The sequence below is a fragment of the Cibotium barometz genome, chromosome 45 (genome assembly GCF_041138505.1).
Source record: "Cibotium barometz isolate CiBa-2024 chromosome 45, ASM4113850v1, whole genome shotgun sequence".
Taxonomy (NCBI): domain Eukaryota; kingdom Viridiplantae; phylum Streptophyta; class Polypodiopsida; order Cyatheales; family Cibotiaceae; genus Cibotium; species Cibotium barometz.
The window spans coordinates 24,862,669-24,882,345 of NC_141090.1; positions in this window are offsets into that span (position 1 = coordinate 24,862,669).

Genomic DNA, 19,677 nt, shown 5'->3' on the forward strand with positions numbered 1-19,677 from the left:
TCTACATCATCACAATTGTACATCCATTTGGGCATATCTTCTTCATATTCTTCGCTTTCAATGTGTCACAGGATTTTTTCATTGCAATACATGTAAACAAGTTTATCAGCTCGATCTGTAATTGCAAATAGTGCTGTGAATATGTTTGTACATGCTCCAGTTTCTTTCTAAGCCTGAGTTCAAAGAACACTGGCCTAGAACATTCATCGCAAGGTTGTGCAACAAAGCATAGTGCTCACCACCATTCATCATCCACCACTTCCATGCAGGTTGCTCTTTAGCCATTTGTTGAACAAGGGAGTTGGAAAATAGACCCTCTTTCAATCGAAAACAGGACATCTCTTTTATACATTTTACACGATCATCAACATTGTCATAAAAAGTGTTAACCACTGTGTAGAAATCATGAACCACCTCAATGTTAGACATCAAATCCATATCCCAGTATTCAGGATCTAGCATATAAGCAGCACTGTGTAATGGTGTAAGCGCTCCAATCCATCTGGCATGGAAGTACTTCAATAGGACTTTTCTTTGTCGACTGGAGAATGGTACATGCCAATGCTTTTCAACCACCGAATGCTCTAATTTCTCAAGACACTCTAAACTCCGCTGGACAATCCACCATTGTATCCATACTTTTCCAAGATTAGGCGCTCTTTGATCAAGATTTCGTATCGCATACATAACAGGCATCATTAAGTGGTACGCATCCATTACACTGTTCCACCAGGTTTTCTTCGAGCGCCGTCTTTAAGACTTTGATTTTCTCTTTCACTCTTTCAGTCTGAGTGCTCTCCCAATCATGAAATGCCATACACGTAAATGTTTCACAAACTGCATCTTTGTTTCGAAGAAGAGACTCGAAAGTATAGAAGTGAGTGCAAAACCTGGTCTTCGTAGAAAGCTTTAACATAATTGACATGCGAGGCCAAAAAATATCTAACACTCTCTGTCTCTTGAACATAAATCTCACAAGCTTATGAACAGTATCATTGATTGAGGCAAACCATTTGGTATCATCATCTTTATACCAATCTTTTAATACAAGATTCAAACTATGAGTATTGCAGCCAGACGGGAAAACATGTGGATACTACCGCGATGCATTCTTGCAATTTTTTGCATTGTCCATAACAATTTGGGCTACATTTTTGGCACCCACTTCTTCTATCACAAAGGCAATGATACCAGCAATATACGCCCCAAATTTTATTGCAGCAGCCGAATCCACGGCACGCATAAAAGTCTCACCTCTAGGTGAAACAACCATTACATTAATTAATGGTTTTCTTTGTACATTGGACCATCCCCATCGCTGACTATACTACATCCAGAAAGCTCTATGTTGCTAAAAGTTATTCTATGTACACGTTCTTTCACTTGAGCATAGCATTTCTCCAATAGATCATTTCGCATAACATGATACGAAGGCGGTGAAAACCCTGATCCAAATTCACCGATTTTCTTCCATGCTCTCTTCCAATGCTCACTCTCCACCATCACCATAGCACTCCCTGAAAAGTAGATCGCTTCAGCAAGGGCGAGCTGTGCATCATTGAGCAGACCGTTACGTAAGCTTTCCTGCAACAACAATGAAGTTTGACGCATGGGGATGTTAAAGTGACGCTTGCAAGAAGATGCACTGGGTAGATTACTTTTTGGTTGCACATTAAAGTTTGGAGTACAATCCGGCGATGCTTCCGGAGTTTGATGATTAGAACAACAATGTTCTTCCTACCTCGATACATTGGCAGTAGATGAGAACAGTTTTCTTACGTCTTTCTTCTGCATTTCATCTCTTAAACATTTGGCCACTGCAGGTGCAGAGGGGTGGGTACATCCTCGGCCTTTTTTCTTCACTCCACCTAAAAAGTGTTCTCTTAATCGAGACGCCCCACCTGATTTTACTGCGTGGCATAGCTTACACTCCCAATCTATGAATCGGTCACCGATGTTAATTGCATATTGCCACTCTATCCCAAGTGCCTTCTTTTCTGCTCTTCTGAATTTGGGCTCTATTAGAAGTATCGCTAGGTCCAATGTTTTCTTCCATCTTAAATAACCTATTCAAGCAAGCATACAATAATGAATACACAAACGAAGTAACAACAAAGCCACTCACATATTACAAAACATATATCACCACAGAAACATAGAAGCCTTAAAAAACCAAGTGATTACTGAAAAGCTAAAATGTAGCCAAGCAAAAATCTGAAACTAGTTTGAATCTATTTTGACAAAAATAAAAGATCGTCATATATGTTGTTTATTGTTTTTATTTTAAAAGAGAAAGACATCCATGATAATTCATGCTAACTGCAAAGGATGACTGAAAGGTTTTTGCCTATAGGAATTTTATTTTCCAACTTACAGAACCGTAGATATTAATTTTTTCATGAGAATGAATATCAAGAAGCTTTGAGAAATTTGAGTGAGCAAACCGATGATGCCATAGCTTACAATCTAGATCTCCTAGAGCTGTAACAACATTTGCAACATCCTCATTCAATGAAAGTTCAAAGAGATTACCATGTCGAGGAGCAACTGTAATAATGGTGCCATCGTTTTCGATGCGACCGACACTTTGTATTATCAAATCCAACAAATAGACCAAGATCCACAAGCCGTGCAACAGAAAGTAAATTTCTTTGTAAATCAGGAATATATAAAACTCCTCGCAGTATTTTGGTTGAGGAAGAAGTTCCCAAATACAAGTCGCCACCAATACCCATTACTTGGCAAGTTGTATTATCAGCAAGATAAACCACTTTCTTGGTAGGAATTGGATGATAATTGTGTAACAATTGCAATTGATATGTCATGTTGCCAATAGCACCAGAATCAACAATAAAGAGAGAACCATCACAAACATGTAGTACCTTTTCTGGAGAGACATTATAATGAACCAAATTAGCCTCTTGATGAACATTGTCTTCATCATGAGGATTTTGTTGAGTAGCATAAGCTTGATTTCGAGCTTCATCATAACGCCTCTTGAAGCATCGAGACTGGATAAATGCCTTGTGCTCCCACAATATTCAGAGGTTGTAGAAGAGGAAGAACCCCTTGATAAATGAGGATGCTTATTTGTAATACTGTGTGCTTCATCGTACTCTTGTGCCCAACATTCAGATACCAAGTGACCAATTTTGTCACAATAAGAACAACGCTTTTGAGGAAATCTCAAACGAGAAGAATTACCTCCTCTTTGGAAGCCACGAGATGTAACTTGGGAGGAGGAAGAAGGGCATTGCTGAAATGGACGTCTCTGGATAGCAAAGGTTGTCTTTGATTCTGTGTACTCTTGGGCAATCATGACCGTTTCATGAGTTACTGATGTTTGATGATCATGAGGTTGAGAATATTCAATCAAAGAAATACATGTATGTTTAAAGTCAATTCTATCCTTGTTAGATAATATAGTGACAATATTATCATACAAAGGAGCCTTCACCGTATCAAGAAGGTGTGTAACCATTGAGTTCGAGGAATAGGATTCCCTGCAGAGCAGAAAGTTGATTCATAATAACTTTGAATGATTCAATGATGTGACTAGACATGGATGTACCTGCCTTGAATTGAAGCTTGCCCAAAAGATTACGGAGATACAAAATCTCTATAATAGTTTTCTTCTCAAACATAATGATAAGATAGTCCCATATAGCATATGACGTGGATAACGGATAAACATCTAGCATGAGTGAATCATTAAGGGCAAGTATATACCAACGAGCAGCCTTATCATGGCATATCCAGTGTGCATGATCAATTTTCAACTGTTCAAACATAGGACCTTCGGTAATGATAACATCATTCTGAAGTGGATCAATAGGTTGAGGAAGGCATGCAAGAATACCAAGAACAATATCTACTAGTTCTTCTCCTTCCAAAATTAATAGCATCTTGTATTTCCAACCAAGAAATCCTTGGCCTTGGAAAAGAGGAATAGAATTTGAATGAGATTATGTATGGTAAAGTGTCAAGAAGGCATTGAAAAATAAGAGAGAAATGAAACTACTAGTGATGATGGTGGCTATAAATCATAAACAATGATTTACGAAGGCATAATCATAGCAACATATAAAGAACAAAAGTCTTGTACTAAGGTAGATTAACAATGGCAGAAAACCTATTCCACAGTTGTTAGTCTCCTTTACATTAGTGGGCCAAGCTTTGTTCTAGCTTATCTCTAGGTGAACGCTTCATGGTTTTCCTCCGTTTTTTCCCCTTTAGCCACACAACTTCCAACTTTGTTTTTATGGTCTTGTGTTCTCCTTTAGAGGAAGTTGTGGAAGCTTGGACCAAAGGTTCTGATCCCCCCTCCTTAGAGGTATTTCCGTTTTTCATCTTAGATATGAGCTAGGATAATGCTTGTTGAGCATGTGCTACATGCTTTTCTAATTTCAAGTTTTTGCGTGACAACATTTCAATTTGAACCTGCAAATCATTATGAGGTATCAATTCAAGGAGAAGAATTGGTGCGATTGACTTATTATCCTCAGGTGTTCCGCTAACCTTGGGTATTGTATCCATGGTGGCTAACAAATGCATAATCAAATCATTCTTCTGGCAAATATATATCATAAGTTGTTAGTTCGATGAAATAGTCCTTGAATCTCAACCCCTTCATTAGGCACACACTACGAGAATCAAGGGCGGTGCTACATTTTGTAGTTTTGGATGCTTCACAAGGTGATGACTCCAATTTTTTAAATTAACCTTCATGATTGTGTCCTTCTTCCGAAGGTAAACATAGTTAATTCCCTGGTCGTGGATCATATGTTTTTATCTCATAAATGGCCGACCCAAAATCACATTGTATGGTGTTGCCCTCCTAAAGTCCACAATTGCAAATATATGAAAACACTTCAACCAGAAAGTTGTCATCTTGTTAATGTGCATGGTTCCTTTGTATTGTGATATTTGGCCATCAGCTAACTTGATCCTGAGAATTATCTCACTTAGCTATGGGCAGTCCCATCATTCCCATTGTGCTTTTGTAGTTGCACTGACACCACCAACACCACCATCAAGAATGGAAGTGGAAGTAAAACATACCCTCCCTAATTTCAGAGGTAGAGTAGTGTTAAGCTCCTCACCTTCAAAGTACTTACCAAGCTTGTTGACAGGTAATAATAAATGGGGATTCAATTTGTCCTCTTCTCCCTCAAAATTTGAATCAAATTTGTCTTTCTTCAAAAGTTAGGATGCTCCGAGTCTAACCAGTTTTTGATATTGTGCCAAACATGATGATCTCATCCTAGGAGTTCTCCTAGGGGAATAGTGATAGGGGAGGAATCATTGCATGCATCCCTATAAATATCTTTTGATGTCTTCTTCTACAATCTACAGACATTCTCATAGTAGTCATAGCTAGAGATGTTACACCAGAGCTAACATTGGAAGATAAAGAATTGGTTTTGTGAGATAACTTGGCGTTCATGATATCTCCAACTCTCACTCTCACACGTGTTGATTCATTTATAGGTCCCAAAGGAATAGGTTCCATTAATGGTTTGAGTTTTTCTTCCAAGATTCATCGATGGAGATCTAGCTCATCTTGAGACCATACACTCTTTTTTTCTAAGTCATCAGCATGGACATTTTCTAGTTGAGGAGTGAGGGTGAGAGACTAAAATAATTGGAGAAAACAGGTTTAGGAGGTCCTTTAATATTATGTTAAACTTCTTGGTTCGAGGTATGAATATGTTTGTGGGCATGAGGGGAGTGTTGTGGGGGGGTGTGGGGGAGAAAGAGTAGCACATAGGTGAGCAATGTGAATGATACGAAATTGGAAAATTCCAGTTTGTTTAATTATTTTGGGAGTCCATTTTAGTGCACTAGAAGAGTTAAAATTTATTGCAATCAACACACACACATATCTAGGTAAGGAATGACCACACTAAGAAGAGAGAGAGAGAGAGTCCTTCTACTACTAAGTTGTAAGAAAGTGAATAGCGATTGAGGTATCAATCCATGTACTCCTTGCATGATGTAGCACTTGTAGTGCTATATGGATTAAATCATAACAATTCGTGAGAACGTGTCTAATCCACTACTCTTGATACTTGACAGTCCACAAGATTTGATAAAAGTTCTACGAATGAAACATTTTTTTAACAAAATAAAAAATGTATTTATGTTGAGATTTCTCAAGTTTAGTGTCGAATTCTTTTCCACACTTTTAGTATCATTTACATTAGTGGAGAAGCTTTGTCCTAGCTTATCTCTTAAGTGAAGGCTTTGTAAATTTTTTCCATTTTTTCCCTTTTGGCCACAACCTCGGGGGGTTCACTCATAAATATGTAAGCATAGCACATGGGTTCAACATACCGAGTTTTTTAAATTTCTTCTTTGCACAAATTTTTACATACATAAGGGTACCCTTAAAGAGGATATTCATAGGTTGAACAGAAAAAGGGTGTGATTTATTCATGAGATATTCATAGAGAAGAGGCTCTACAAATAGTCCTTCAATGCATGTGATATATAGAGTTTATACATAGTGACCCCGTGAGGCCACAACTTTCAACTTCGTTTCCATGGTCTTGTGTCTTCTTTTAGTTAAACATGTGCAAGCTTGGACCAAAGGTTAAGATTCCCCCTCCCTAGAGGTTTTCTCGTTTTTCATCTCACATAATGTTTGTTGATCATGTTCTATATACTTTTATAATTTCAAGTTTCTATGTGACAACAATTCAATTTGACCCTACAAATCATTATGATGATGTAGTATGACTTCAAGGAGAAGAACTGGTGCGATTTACTTATTACCCTCACGTGATCCACTCACCTCGGGTATCGTATCCATGGTGGCTATGCATCATCAAAACATTATTCTAGCAAATTTATATCATCAAAGGTTAGTTTGATGGAAGAGTCCTCAGATTTCAAGCCCTCCATTAGAAACACACTATGAGGATGAAGCTCAGTGGTACACTCGGTAGTTTTGGATGCTCCATTATCAATGGGATGCTTAGACACAGGGTGATGACTTCAATTTTTTAAATTAACCTTTATGATTGTGTCATTGTTCTGAAGGTACACATAGTTAATTCCCCAGTCACACGGATCATACACAATTATCTCATAAATGGCCGATCCAAGATCAAATTATATGTTGTTGGCCTGTTGGAGTCCACAATTGGAAATATATGATCAAACTTCAACCGACAAATTGTGAGCCTGTTAATTTGCACGGTTTCATTGGGTTGTGATATATGACAATTAGCTAAATTAATCTTAAGAATTATCTAACTTAGCTATGGACAACCCCATCATTCCCATTTTGCTTTTGTAGCTATAGTGACACCAACACTACCATGACGAATATATGTACAAGATACTCTCCCTAATTTTAGAGCTAGAGTAGTGTTAATCTTCTCACCTTCAAAGTATTTGTCAAGCTTCTTTCTAGGTACATCCTTGAATAGTAAATGGGGATTTAGTTTTTTCTCTTCTCCCTTGAAATCTAAATTTTCTTTGTCTTCAAAAGTTATGATACTTCGAGTCCAACCAGTCTTTGATATTGTGCCACACACGAGGATCTAGTCTTAGGAATTCTCCTAGGGAAATAGTGATAGGGGCGGACATGATTGCATGCATCCTTTCAAAATCCTTTTGATGTCTTCATTTGCAAACCAGAGCCATTATCATAGTACTCATAGCTTTAGCCTTTACAGTAGAGCCAACATTGAAATATAATGCATCGATTTTGTGACGTAACTTGGCGGTCATGATATCTCTATTTCTGAAGTGTTGATTCATTTATAGGTTATGGAGGATTAGGTTCCATGAATGGTTTGGGAATTGCTTCCATGATCCATGGATGGAGATCTAGATGAGCTTGCGACCATGCACTCTTATGACTCTCAATGTAACCGAAATTCTGAACCTAGTTTGCCATGAATATGCACTAGTTCTTAACCTACACGCATTGAAGGAATGGATCTGAGATGAAAGAGTAGTATCAACATGAGCTTGACAAGATGAAAGAGCAGTATATGCAGGATGAGGACTTTGGTAGGATCTATGATCATGTGTCTGAGGGGTAGCGGTATGATCATGTGTCTCAGGGGTAGCGGTATGATCATTATACACTCAGGGATGGCTTTTTGTTGATGCATGGTAGACTCTATGTTACCAAGTAGTTACGGCTCAAGGTTAAGATATTTAAGAGGTTCAACAGGGCATAGGTCTGGAGCATTTCCTGATGCTCAAGAGGGGGGTAGCACCTCTGCTCCCTTGTTACAGATAGGCTCGGATGTCATCTACAGTTTGCTTGGTGCAGCTTTTGTCTCACTTAAAGGTACTGAGACAGCTGACAATACATCTGTTTATCTATTGATCTTGCCATATTGTACTTTGCACACTCTTTTGGATCACATAGATGATATTTTGTTGTATGGGAAGCCTTCATAATTAGTGTGGTTCCGCTTTGATGCCTTGCTGTATTACCAAGATGCAATTGAGGATGCTTGCCATTTTTCAAGACGGGGGTATGTCACGGCCCTATGTATTTTTGGCAATTCATCACGTACAGTGTATCCCTCACTTTGTGCTTGTAAACCGTAACCCTAACCCTAACCCTAGGGGGCTTGGAGGGCATGGGAAGAGCCACTGAACATTGTGCATGGTAGTTAGTGTGTAGAACATTTATTAAAGGTGCATACTTGGGGTCAAAACTGATGCTAGGTATTAATAAGGTCCTTTTTCATAACCCCATGGGGGTGGACAAAGGTTTAAAACCAATAAATTGAATAATAAATGGGTATTCAATTTGTCCTCTTCTCCCTCAAAATCTGAATCGAATTTGTCTTCAAAAGTTAGGATATTTTGAGTCTAACTAGTTTTCAATATTGTGCCAAACATGATGATCTCGTGCTAGGAACTCTCTTAGTGAAATAGTGATAGGGGAGGAATGCATCCCTGTAAATTTGTTTTGATGCCTTCGTCTACATTAGAGCCAACATTGGAAGATAAAGAATTGGTTTTGTGAGATAACTTGGCGGTCATGATATCTCTAAATGTCACTTTCTCAAGTGTTGATTAATTTATAGGTTCCAAAGGAATAGGTTTCATTAATGGTTTGGGATTTTCTTCCACGATCCATGGATGGAGATCTAGTTCATCTTAGACCATACACCCTTTTTTCTAAGTCATTAGCGGGGACCTTTTCTAGCCAAGGAGTAAGTGTGAGAGACTAAAATAATTGGAGCAACAGGTTCAGGAGGTCCTTCAATATCACGTTGAACTTCTTGGTTCGAGGGATGACTATGTTTGTGGGCACAAGGGGGGCATGGTGGGGGGGTGTGAAGGAGAAAGGGCAACACACAAGTGAGCAATGTGAATGATATGAAACATTAAAATTCTAATTTTTTGATTAGTTTGGGAGTTTATGTGACTTCGTTTTAGTGCACTAGAACAATTAAGATTTATTGCAATGAACACACATACACATATCTAGGCAAGGAATGACCACAGTAAGAAGAGAGAGAGAGTCCTTCTACTACTATTGTGTAAGAAAGAGAATAGAGATCGAGGGATCAAGCCATGTATTCCTTGCATGTAGCACTTGCAGATATGGATTAAATCATAACAATTAAGATGGTGAGAACATTTCTAATCCTCTAGTCATGATACTTGGCAGTCCGCAAGATTTGATAAAAGTTGAGATTGCTCAAGTTTAGTGTCGAATTCTACTTCACACTTTTTAGTCTCCTTTACATTAGTCGAGAAGCTTTGTCCTACCTTCTCTCTAGGTGAACGCTTTGTAGGTTTCCTCCATTTTTTCCCCTTTAGCCACAACCTTGAGGGGGTCACTCATAAATATGTAAGTGTAGTGCGTGGGTTCAACAAAACGGGTTTTTTAAACCCCATTTTACACATTTTTTACATACATAAGGATACCCTCTAAAGGGGGTATTCACAACTTGAATAGAAAAAGGGTGTGATTTATTCATGAGAAATTCACAGATAAGGGGTCACTCATAAACACGTAAGTGTAGTACGTGGGTTCAACAAAACGGGTTTTCTAAATCCCTTTTTTGTAAATTTTTGACACATAAGTGTACCCTCTAAAGGGGGTATTCACAAGTTGAATAGAAAAAGGGTGTGATATATTCATGAGAAAGTCACAGATAAGGGGTTTTACAAATAGGCCTTGAATGCATGTGATATATATAGTTTATACATAGTGACCTCCCGAGGCCACAACTTCCAAATTTGTTTCCATATTCTTGTGTTTTCCTTTAGTGATACATGTGGAAGCTTGGACCAAAGGTTCAGATCCCCCCTCCTTAGAGGTTTTCTCATTTTTCATCTCAGATATGAGCTAGGCTAATGTTTGTTGATCATGTGCTATATACTTTTATAATTTCAAGTTTCTACATGACAACAATTCAATTTGACCCTGTAAATCAATGTGATGTATGACTTCAAGGAGAAGAATTAATGCGATTAACTTATTATCCTCACGTGATCTGCTCACCTCGAGTATCATATCCTTGGTGTATTATCCTCACGTGATCTACTCACCTCGAGTATCATATCCTTGGTGGTGGGTAATAAATGCATCATCAAAGCAGTCTTCTAGCAAATTCATATTAAAATTCATGGATTGTGAAAGCAATGTGTCATTTGTTACCGATTCTAATAGGCCACCCTAACAATGTTATTTCTTTAAATTCAAATTTCAACCACTACATAAGCTTCTTCTAAGGACAACACGCTTAAGGAAGGATACCAGAACTTTTCCTTTGAAGAACATATTCTTACATAGTGCCCAAGGGGTCCCCTACAAAAACAATATTGGGTTTGGGTGGGGCATCATTATCATACAGGATGATATCATGGTGGCAAGGGGAAACACTACAAAATGCCTTGTAAATTTTTAAGGTAACATTTTTTTTAAATCTAAGAAAATTCATGCAAAAAGTCTTTCCAATGTTATTTAGGACTTTTCTATCTCACGCATAACCAACCATGACTTATGGGTTCACTTTGATGATAGAATATAACCTTTCATAGATGGTAAATTATTAAGTGTGTCATGCTTACACTCAAAGACAAAAACCTATAGTGCTAGAGATACAATGAGCCAATGATATATCACTTCAACGTGCAAACTTTAAGAAGTGAAACAAACCTATAATATTTCCTCTTTAAGGAGAAATTTTTTTATGCCTGATCAAACTTTTAATTTGAAAAGGAACAGTTTTCTAAAATGCAATGGACCCACAATATTTGATTCATTTTTATTTCTAGACTTTACTTTCTCAATTTGCAAATCCTAGGCTTTTTTTATCTCCATAAATTTGGGCCACAATACATTTTCATGTTTTACTAGTTATTAATGTGCCTAGAGTTATTGCATATACAGTGTGCACATAGATGTGATGCTTTGATTATAGCCTTGATAATGAGTTTTTCATCAAAGTTGAAAGTGTTCAATACATTGATTAGAGAGAACTACCAAAAAGCTCTAAAAGATCGCATGGAATTCTAGATTGATTTTGGCAACAATTCATCACAATACAACTTGAAAATTGAGTTTATTTCCATTTTTCGTGTGCTCTAACCCTTAATGTGAAAGCTTTCAAAGTTGAGAGCTTACCAAGAATGACACTTTTAAAGGAATCTGCACCCATTCGAGAATGGAAATGATGAGAAAGATGAGCGAATGAACTAGCTAGAATCCATTTGTGAGGATGATAATTATCATTTTTGTGTGTGTCAAAAATATTGTTATGGACTAGTTAGATCTCCTACCAAATACATTATAAGGACTAGTTAGATCATTACACCTCCTACCAAATATATTATAAGGACTATTTAGGTAATCTTAACTCAAATATTTCTCGTGTGATGATACAAAGCCCTACACTTCCTTATCACTCACTATGTTTTAAAGCTGAGTGCATAAAATGTTCAAGTAAACTTTCCTTATCTTAACTACATTAGCCGTGGAAGAGCAACACATTTTGTGATGAGAAAGATTGAGCAAAAAATAGGGTGAGGAGGATAGAGCACTATTGGGTGAGATCTATCTTGAAGGCTACCATCAAGCGATACTACTACTATCGGTTGAAAATGTAATAAGATTCTAAAGTTGGGACTTGTTTTTCTTTAAAAATGGTCACCCTTACTAGGCACCATTATGCAACAATTGATAGATGACTACAGACACTTGTAAAAAGAAACTAGGGATTAGACTACAACCTTTAATGGATGGTAAATCTACTTGTCTCAACTCTTGTGTCATGCTTAAACTCAATTAACATTCAATCTTTAAGAAGTGAGATGGACCTAAAATATTTCCTTCAGAAATACAATCAAACCTTTATTGAAGCACATAAGAGGATTTGAAGTGAATTTCCTTGAAAATAGAATACAAATTTATCCTAAAAGACCACACTTGGGACAATGTAGATCATCCTCTAAGGTGTAAGGTAATCAGAACTAAGTGGCTGGACATTGCCAAACATTTTACACAAGTTAAAGGTTTTAACTTTAAAGAAAATTTTTCTCCTACATTCAGGTTAACCATAATCTGCTACATTCTTGCATTGGTAGCACAAAGGGGATGGCTTTCTAGAGAGATATAGCCAAATCAATGAGCCCAATCGGCCAAGCTCTTGAGGGAGCTACACCAAGCCTGTCTCGAATCTTAAGCTTTGTAATGAAGGGTAGGGTGAAACATGTATGTAAGGCTATTGGTGGGAGTGCACCATATTTGGTGTTAGATATCTACTAAAGCATTACATATCATGTGTTATGTCATGAATACTATGTTTCAAAGAATTGCACCATATAAAAAAAGGAAATACAGAAGGCTATCCACATATGGAAAGGTACACACCTCTATCTTGCAAGGCTTATTCTCCACCTCTATCTACATGTATGCAATGGTGGGGAAATTTAGAGTGAGAGAGATTGTATTTCCTTTCACTTTGTGCACACAAATGCTCAAGTCAAGCTCCTTGGCTAAAGAAGAAGAAGAATGATTTCAACGTTATAGGAACAATCCCAAGGGACCGAATCAATCTAACTGATGGGAGTAATATTCAAAAACAAGACTTACTCTCAACTTCATCAGCAACCCATTTCTCCCCACTCATGAATGTGTGTGTGTGTGTGTGTGCGTGTGTGTCAGAGAGAGAGAGAGAGAGAGAGAGAGAGAGAGAGAGAGAGAGAGAGAGAGAGTGACTGAGTGAGAACAAGAAGAATTTTTTAATGTCGTAAGAGTGTGTAAGTGAGATAGAGGGAGATGGAGAGAGAGTGCCGAAGAGGGAGAGGGAGTGAGAGTAAGAGAGAGGGATGATTATTAAAGGGCTCTTTAAGACCTTTGAAATAAACTCCAATGTTATGGATTTAAAGGAAAATAATGCTTACCTTTGAAAACAAATGTGAGTTCTGAATTTAAAGGTAAATAATGCTAGTTCCTTTGAAAACGAATGTGAGTTTTGAATTTTTTTATCAAAATTCATAACATTGCATCCTCAAGAAGGGTTTCCTTAAGCTTTTTATTATGCATGGGGAAAATCATTTAAGGTATGGGTGGCATAGCAAAGATACTATGAGTGTGTAGCTCTCGTAGGGCTAGCAAGGGCTATTTAATACTGACAAGGCCTTACAATTGCACCACCCATCATATCATTCATATGTTTCCCTTCCCTCCCCTCCTCTCACCTCCCCACACTCCCTTAAATCTAAGTTTGGGTTAGGAAATTAATAGGGGCTATCCCTAATGTAATAGCTTTAGTGGTGACTTCTTGTAAAAAACCCCTTATCTCTCTCTCTCTCTCTCTCTCTCTCTCTCTATATATATATATATATATATATATATATCACTCTCTCTATTTGCCTTCACTCACTATTTCTATATCTCTCTTACCCTCACTCTTCTCTTCCATCTCCCTCTTCTTATTCTCTCTCTCTCTCTCTCTCTCTCTCTCTCTCTCTCTCTCTCTCTCCACCTTAAACTCAAGTGTGTGTGTGTGTGGGTGTAAATGAGAGAGATCAATCCTCGCACCTAACAAAGTTTAGGTTTCTGTTGAAGGTGGTAACTTAATTGATGAAAACAAGAAATCACTTCAAATTTAAACGCTACTATTTTCAACCAAAGAACAGGCCATTTCTAATATGATGGATGTTATGCCTTGTGCTTGCAACAAATGTCTAGGATGCACCATGTATACGCTAGATACTATTAAGTTCACTAATTCTAAGCTATTATTGCTAGAGTGGGAACCACTTCAATTTAACACAACATCGGGTCGGCTCTAGGACGCGTTTGAAACCGTGGCCACAGCCATAAGCATTGGAATTTATCACCAAACATTTTGAGTGTGAAGCCTTCACTAAGTTGATTTGTTAGCCGTTCCTAAAATGTGTGTAGCTCATTGGATTCATAGTGATGTTTATACACTCAACATGAGTACATCTTTGGGGAAAAATGTAAGTTTCATTTATAGACCTTTTATCAAATCTTGCAGACTACCAAGTAGCACAACTAGTGGTTTAGAAAAGTTCCCACCTTCTCAATTGTTATCATTTAATACACATAGCACCGCAAGCACTACATGGTACACGGCCTGCTCCCTCGATTGTCTTGCTAGTCTCTTTCTTACACAGCAGTAATAGAAGGACTCTCTCTCTCTCTCTCTCTCTCTCTCTCTCTTCTTAGTGTGGCCATTGCTTACCTGGATATGTGTGCATGTGTTGATTGTAATAAATCTTAACTGTTCTAGTGCACTAAAATGAACTCCCATAAACTCCCAAACTAATCAAACAAATTGTAATTTTCTAATTTCGTGTATCATCCACATTGCTCGTCCATGTTCTACTCTTTCTCTCTCTATATCTCTCTCTCTCCCCCCCCCCATCGGCCCCTCCTTATGGCCACAAACATTATCGTCCCTCGAACCAAAAAATTTAATAGAATATTGAAGCACATATTGAACTTGTTGCTCCAATTATTTGAGTCTCCCACACTAACTCCTCAACTAGAAAAGATCCCTATTGACGATGACTTAGAAAAGAAGAGTGCATGGTCACAAGGTCAGCTAGATGTCCATCCATGGATCGTGGAGGCAATTACCAAATCATCAATGGAACCTATAAATGAATCAACACCTGAGAGAGTGAGAGTTAGAGATATCATGATCACCACGTTATCTCAATATTGGATCTGATTTAAAGGCTAAAGCTATGACTACTATGAGAATGATTGTGGTTTCAAAATGAAGACATCAAAAGGATTTTTAAAGGATGCATGCAATTAAGTTTGCCCCCCCTATCACTATTTCCCTAGGAGAATTCCTAGGATGAAATCCTCGTGTTTGGCACAATATCAAAGACTTTTTGGACTAAAAGTATCATAACTTTTGAAGACAAAGTTAATTCAGATTTTGAGGGAAAAGAGGAAAAAAGTTAATTTAGATTTTGAGGGAAAAGAGGAAAAAATAAATCCCCATTTATTATTCAAGGATATACCTATAAACAAGCTTGGCAAATACTTTGAAGATGAGAAGATTAACATTACTCTAGCTCTAAAATTAGGGAGAGTATCTTGTACATCTATTCTTCATGGTAGTGCTAGTGTTAGTGTAGCTACAAAAGCACAATGGGAATTATGGGGTTGTCCATAGCAAAGTGAGATAATTCTTCAGATTAATTCAGCTAATGGTCATATATAACCGTCCATAGGAGCCGTGCAAATTAACAAGCTCAAAACTTGCTAGTTGGAGTTTGATCATATATTTCCAATTGTGGACTTCAAGAGGCCAACAACATATAATGTGATTTTGGGTCAACCATTTATGAGATAATTGCGTATGATCCATGACTGGGAATTAACTATGTGTACCTTCAGAACAATGACACAATCATGTAGGTTAATTTGAAAAACTGGAGTCATCAGCCTATGTCTAAGCATCCCATTGATAATGGAGAATCCGAAACTACCGAGTGTATCACTGATCTAGATCCTCGTAGTGTGTGTCTAATGGAGAGCTTGAAATCCAAGGACTCTTCCATCAAACTAACCCTTGATGATATAAATTTGCTAGAAGAATGCTTTGATGATGCATTTGTTAGCCACCATGCATACAATACCCGAGGTGAGCGGATCACGTGAGGATAATAAAAAAATCGCACCAATTTTTATCCTTAAAGTCATACATCATAATGACTTGCAGGGTCAAATTGAAATGTCACATACAAACTTGAAATTATAAAAGTATATAGCACATGATCAAGAAACATTAGCCTAGCTCATATTTGAGATGAAAAACAAGAAAACCTCTGGGAAAGGGGCATCTAAACCTTTGTTCCAAGATTCCACATGTTTCCCTAAAGGAAAACACAAGACCATGGAAAGAAAATTGGAAGTTGTGGCTAAAGGGGAAAAAATAGAGGAAAACTAAGACTTCACCTAGAGATAAGCTAGGAAAAAGCTTCTCCAATAATATAAAGGAGACAAAAAATTATGGAATAGAATTTGTCACTAAACTTGAGCAATCGCAAGATAAAGACATTTCTGTTTTGTTAAAAGTATGTTTCATTCATAGAACTTTTATCAAATCTTCCGGACTGCCAAGTATCGTGACTAGTGAATTAGAAATGTTCTCACCTTCTCAATTGTTATGATATAATCCATATAGCATTGTAAGTGCTACATCAAGCAAGGAGTACATGGCTTGATCCCGAAATCGCTATTCTCTTTCTTACATGGTAGTAGTAGAAGGACTCTCTCTCTCTCTCTCTTCTTAGTGTGGTCATTCCTTACCTATATATGTGTATGTGTGTTGATTGCAATAAATCTTAATTGTTCTAGTGCACTAAAACGAACTCCCATTAACTCCAAAACTAATCACACAAATTGTAATTTTCCAATTCCACTACAAGGGATCGGGTTCATACCCGTGCTCCTAGCCACTAAAAATGATTTGTGGAAAAAAAGTAACCGGCCCGTGTATTAGCGCGTGTATCATCGCGGCCAGAGACATGCGTGTAAAAGTGCATGTATAGAAATAGTCAGACATGCTGAACACGGGCATATACATGCATTTTGTCAGTTTAACTACGCTTAGACGCACTGATAGGAGGGTGTATACACGAGTTTTGTCAGTTTAGCTGCGCTTATACACGCGTATTTCACAGAGTATTTGCGTATATACACGCGACTTTTCCAGAGTTGACGCGTCTATACACGCGTATTTCACAGAGTATCCGCGTGTAAACACGCAACTTTTTGCAGAGTTGATGCGTCTATACACGTGAACAGAGAGCAAAAAAAAAATCCAGAGAGTGCTATTTGGTACCTGAATGCTGTTCCAGCATTCCAGCACCCAATAACACTCTCTGGATTTTTTTTTTGGTGCATTGCACCATCCACGAGGAAGATTTAAGACAAGAAGGACATGAATGCATACATTGTTAATACACGATTCAAGACAGACATGAATGCAATACTATCAATTCACGATTCAATATTACTATCAAAATTTTATGTGTACACATATATACAAGGGAGTCCATATGTCGAAGTAGCCCATGGCTTCAGTTACAAAAATATATATACAACCACATCCTCAATATGGAATGTAATACTATAAGTCTAAGTACTACTCAGACCAGATGATGACTCGCTGCTCCCTCCATGATCAGATGAGCTCACATCGGTCGAAATGTCCAATGAGTAGTGCTCATGTCCACCCTCTGTAGTGGCACGGCGGGTGGATCATCAGCAGGTGTAGCAGCAGCTTATGCCTGTTCAAGTAATATATAGTATATAAGTATATATAAATATAATTCAATAAACCAAAATCATTCGTTTAGAGTTTTCAAGTACCTGTCGACCGTATGGTCTCATGGCCATCTCAAACTGTGCGTTCGTAATACGTCCCTCGGCTCTGAAGAGGGCCCACGTGTCACGTCTGCTATGCCGGCGGCATACCCAGTATCGTGGGCTGTGGGCTTCCTTCCCGTAACCCGTCTCGCTGTATCATAATCAACACAATTTGTAAGATTAAAACAATCATAGAATCAATGAATTAAGTAAACAATCAAATAAAGTGGCAAGATACGAACTCTGCCTCCCATGACTCGACGCCGCCAGATCCAAAATGCGAAGATCCAATGGTCTCCATCTGGATCCGTCGTGCCTCCACATGCTGCCTGCTCTTCATGCCACCCTCTGCTCGTTTCTTTGCCTCCTTCCACTCGCGTTTGTACGCAGTGGCAGGTTTCTCGGCAGGATAGCCACCCGCACCTACATTTAGCCCATCATCGTATGTGAGTTTCTTAAGGTGAGATCTTTTATTACTTAAGATCTGCCTTATTCGCGTCCTTCCCCATACATCCGAGAATGTCGCATGTGGGGGATTGGGGTACTGACTATGTACAGCATCTATCACCTCCCCTACTAATCGGCTATTTTGATGTTTAAATCTAATAAAACAATTTCTATACAAGTTTGATACTACCCCACGCATGTACTACATTACCTCTTTCCCCCTCGCATCCATCACTATCCCACCCCTATTCGTCACATCATAGCAGATCACTCCCTCCACCTCTCTCATCTCCTCATCATCCTCACTATCTCCTCTAACTCTTCTCCCTCTATCTCCTCTCTCACCGCGTGCCCTACTACCTCCCCCACCAAAGCACCCGCCGCATCCTCCTCTCCCACTCTTCCTGCTGCGGCATTTGCTCTCCTCTGTACTACGGGTGGAGTCATGACTGGGGGATTGTCTACGTGGCTGTGGCTGTGAGGGAGTACGTGATGGTGGCCGTGAGCCCTGACGTGACGATGCCTGGGAGGGTGTGTGTGAGTGTGTCTGGGACGGGGTATGTCTCCTCGGTGGGCGTGGAAGAGGAGAAGCTGCATGCCGTCTCGTCAGACTCGCAGGCATAGACGGCAGTGGAGTGACCTGGATACTCGGGGGTGGGGTATAGATACCAGGCAATCCAGGAGAGGGATGGGCATACATGTACTCTGTAAGCTCAACTGGACCAGGATGGCACCCAAAATGATTTAGCATCTCCATCATCCAAGTGCCATACGCAAATGGATCGGATGAAGAACCTGGATCCATAAAGAATCTGTAAAAATAAAAGTATATACATGATTGCATCAAAGCACAAATGTAAGTTAGCATGGGTGAAACACAGTTGCGTGTATATACCCGTCCAAAAACACGTGTATATGCGCGTGAACGTCTGTGCAGACAGGATACACACAAACATACACGCGTTCCTACACACGGCCTGTGTAAATTTTTTTTTGAAAGCGACCGACCTCCGACACATCGTCCTTATAAAAAGCCCACTGTCACAATTGTTTACAAAAGTATACCAGAGAAGGACAAGGACGGAGACAAACGCATAAAGGAAAGAGACAATAGCATAAACAAATGGAAGAAAAGAGACAGGACAAAGGACAAACTGACTCACCTCTTAAAAAGTGAGTCTTCTTTTTGGCTGGTTTCCTTCACCCGTGTGTGCTCCTTGTCTGCTCCTTGCACTTAGGTTTAGTGCTCTGTTGGAAGAGGCAGCGACAAAGGAGAGCAAATCTTAGTTTGAAAATGTTTATTTGGAGAAGGCGGGTTATTTTTAGGTATGGACAGGTCGTCGCATGTAACAGCGCGTGTATTTTTGCGTTTATAA